Raw genomic sequence first — 3,573 nt, 5'->3', positions numbered from 1 at the left:
GGAACAACCCAGAAAAATGGTGTTTCTGCCCTTCCCACTCAGGCTTTCCCTTGAGGAGCACTGGTACCTCACCCTTGTCCCCACACTGTCCCAGCAGCTCAGGGCTCCAGGCTGATTCCAGGCTCCTGGAGCAGCCTCTCCATGGGAAGGGGATTTGGGGATCACTGCTCCAGCTGGAGCAGCCACGGTCTGGGAAATGTCCCTGGCCATGCTGGGAGTGAGGGTGTGCTGCACCATGAGATGGTTCCATCAGGGCTCTGCCATGCACTGCCAGGGCCCCTGGGCATCCTGAGCAGGACAGGAACAGCAGGAGAGGCTGAGCCCAGCCCTGAGCAACTCTGGGCCAAAGAAACTGCCTGGGACAAGGGAGAGCTGCTCCCTGTTGGAGCCCTGCTTTCAGACTTTTTGTCCTGCCAGGCACTGACCCCCAGGAGAACACTGCATTGACCTGAGGCTGTGGAGAAGCTTCCAGAATGGAATGATAGCACTGGGATTGTGGTGTGGAGTTTGGATAGAAGCATGTGATATCATAGGGTGGAAAACTTAGAGTTTAAGGGTTTTAGAATATAGTCATATATAGAGACCAAGAAGGAGTTTGTGGGGTGTAGGCTGGTCCTTCTCCTCCTTTTTCTTCTTCTCATTCTTTACTTTCTTCTTTATCTTCTTCTTCTTATCTTCTTTATCTTCTTCTTCTTCTTCTTCTCCTTCTTCTTCTTCTTCTTCTTCTTCACCTTCTTCTCCTTCATCTTCTTCTTCACCGTGTTCTTCTCCTCCTTCTTCTCCTCCTTCTTCTCCTCCTTCTTCTCCTCCTTCTTCTCCTTCTCCTCCTTCTTCTCCTTCTCCTTCTCCTCTTCCTTCTCCTTCTCCTTCTCCTTCTCCTTCTCCTTCTCCTTCTCCTTCTCCTTCTCCTTCTCCTTCTCCTTCTCCTTCTCCTTCTCCTTCTCCTTCTCCTTCTCCTTCTCCTTCTCCTTCTCCTTCTCCTTCTCCTTCTCCTCTTCCTTCTCCTCTTCCTTCTCCTTCTCCTTCTCCTTCTCCTTCTCCTTCTCCTTCTCCTTCTCCTTCTCCTTCTCCTCCATGGGTTTGGGTGGTTTTGTGTAATTGCATAGAAAAGTCCACATTGAGGGCCATGGGTGGTTGGTTATTGGGTTAAAAGTGAGAATAATTTAGGTGTCATTTCTTAAAGGGCAGTTTAGCCTTTAAAGACCTTGTAGAGAAGGACAGTGAGCCATTTTGTGCCTCATTAGTGAAGAACTGCAGAGCTCACTGCTGTGAGACTGTGATATAGATAAGGGAAATAAACACCTGAGTCAGAACACAGACTATTGTCTTGAGTGCTTCAGTCCTGACCTCGAGAGAAAAAAGCCAAGAAGCAGCAGTTCCCTGTGCAAGGAGAGGAGATGGCAGAAATGCAGATTTCACAGAAAGGTTTGGGTTGGAAGGGAGGTTGAAGATCACCTCATTCCAAGCCCTGCTGTGGGCAGGGAATCTTCCACCAGCCTCAGACAGCAAAATCTGGAGGGGACGAAACCTGGATTCAAACCATTCACAGGGGAAGGTGTGGGGTGAAAGAGGAATCTGTAGCAGGGGGGAGGGAAGGCCTGATTTCCTCTGTGCCAGTGCTGGAAAGCACCTGAGGAATATCCTGGGATCCATGGCAGGGATGGAACTGGGTGAGCTTTAGTCCCTCCAGCCCAAACCAATATGGGATTCTGTGAATGCCCTCAGAGGTGCCTGGAGCAGAGACTGTGCCTGGGAAAGGGAAAGTGTATGGGGAAGGGACAGTGCATGGGGCAGGGACAGTGCCTGGGACAGGGAGAGTGCCTGGGAAAGGGACAGTGCCCGGGAAAGGGACAGTGCATGGGACAGGGAAAGTGCATGGGGCAGGAGAGTGCATGGGGGAAGGACACTGCCTGAAGGAGGGACAGTGCCTGGGACAGGGAGAGTGCCTGGAGCTCTGTTCAGTCCAACACACCAGCCCTGGGGCCGTGGGGCTCACAGCTGGAGCTGGGACACTGCCAGGGCTGTGGCAGCAATGGGGGCTCACAGCTGGAGCTGGGCTGTGCCAGGGCTGTGCCAGCAAGGGGGGCTCACAGCTGGAGCAGGGCTGTGCCAGGGCTGTGGCAGCAATGTGGGCTCACAGCTGGAGCTGGGCTGTGCCAGGGCTGTGCCAGCAATGTGGGCTCACAGCTGGAGCAGGGACATTGCCAGGGCTGTGGCAGCAATGGGGGCTCACAGCTGGAGCTGGGCTGTGCCAGGGCTGTGGCAGCAGAATGGAACATGCTGGAGTGAGGTGAGGGTGGAACAGCAGGGCTGTTCCAAATCAGGGCTGGACAGTGCACAGGGAAAAGCCCATCTGCAAGCAGATTAAAATGCTGTGAATCCAGAGAGTTCAGCCAGTAAAACCTGACCAGGATGGAGCTGGGGTGGCCCAGGGCCCTGCAGCTGGAGGCTGTTGGACACCAGTGGCACTCTGCTCTCTGCCTTTCCTCTCAGTAGCTCAGATATGAAGGCCCTGTCATAAATTACAGAGTTTAAGGTAAAACCAGAGCAGCTGCTCCAAAGAAGAGTTTGCAGACGTTTTCCTTCTTAGAAACAGCCACCAGAGCATGAAAGCTCCCTTCAGTTGGTTTCCAGCGGAGAGCAGACAGCCTCACTTTTCCATCCCACAGCCATGCTTACAACAGGTTTTGGGCTGCCAGAACAATGTGAGCTGCTGTTCTTGGATATAATTAGCCCAGATATTTTTGTGTTTGAAATACGTTACAGACAAAGCCCACAGGCTTTTCCAGTTACCACCAAACCCCTCGTGCACATGGGGATAACAGGTGATTATAAAAATAACGTGGTGGCTATAAAAATCTCCTGGTGCCCACGTGAGCAGCTCCTGCCTCGTGCTGTGGGTTCTGAGCCACACTGGTGGCACATGGACAAAGACCAGGAGATCCTTTGGGGCCCAGAGAGCTTCCAGATTTACACAGGATATTTTCAACCCGAGGTGGGAGCGAGCTGGGAGCTGCTGCTGGGCCCAGCTCATGCTCCCAATCCTGCACAACCATGAGGGTTATTAAAGCCATGAGGTTTATTAAAACCAAGGGGGTTATTAAAACCAAGGGGGTTATTAAAACCAAGGGAGTTATTAAAACCAAGGGGGTTATTTCAGGGCCCTGCTTATGGGCTGAGGAGCTTCAATTTGGGTCCTCACTGGCAAACATTCCAGGTGTGTGAAGAGAGGATGTTTCTGCTCTCCATGGCAGGAAGGGACACTGCAGGCCAATCCTCTCTGCAGTCGTGACAGTTGTGACACAGAGTCACACCCCGGCACTCCTGAGGCGTTGGGTTGCTCGTGACAGAGTCATGACACTGAGCCACAGCCGGGCACTCCTGAGGCGTCCTGAGGTGTTGGGTTGCTCGTGACAGAGTCGTGACATGGAGTCACACCCTGGGTACTCCTGAGCTGTCGGGTTTCTCGTGACAGAGTCGTGACATGGAGTCACACCCTGGGTACTCCTGAGCTGTCGGGTTTCTCGTGACAGAGTCGTGACACGGAGTCACACCCCCGCGCTCCTGAGGTGT

This window comes from Melospiza melodia, chromosome 29, assembly GCF_035770615.1.
Source record: "Melospiza melodia melodia isolate bMelMel2 chromosome 29, bMelMel2.pri, whole genome shotgun sequence".
Lineage (NCBI taxonomy): Eukaryota > Metazoa > Chordata > Aves > Passeriformes > Passerellidae > Melospiza > Melospiza melodia.
Note: the sequence above shows the minus strand (reverse complement) of the source record.